Consider the following 367-nt stretch of genomic DNA (forward strand, 5'->3'; position numbering starts at 1 on the left):
AATAGGATGTTTCTCTCACACACACACATAAATACACTCTCTCGGCTTTTGTCTTAAAACAGGCTACAGTCTATTTTCTTCTGCTAGGAGATAGGTGCTAAAGATTGAAGGGCAGGATCAAAGTAATAGATAATAAAGGGATTAGTCCAGAATGTATGTTTAGTTCTAATACAACGTGCATTTGTGATATTTTAAATTTTCATTGATTTTGCTTTATAGTTAGGTGCACAAAATAAACCAATTTAGATGAGTAAATGAGGGGACATTACCTTTAGCTGCATATATATATATATATATATATATATATATATATATATATATCAGAGTAAACATGACCAAAGACATTAAAGAGCTCTACAATTAAAAT

This window comes from Nannospalax galili, unplaced genomic scaffold (genome assembly GCF_000622305.1).
Source record: "Nannospalax galili isolate Female #2095 unplaced genomic scaffold, S.galili_v1.0 scaffold243, whole genome shotgun sequence".
Lineage (NCBI taxonomy): Eukaryota > Metazoa > Chordata > Mammalia > Rodentia > Spalacidae > Nannospalax > Nannospalax galili.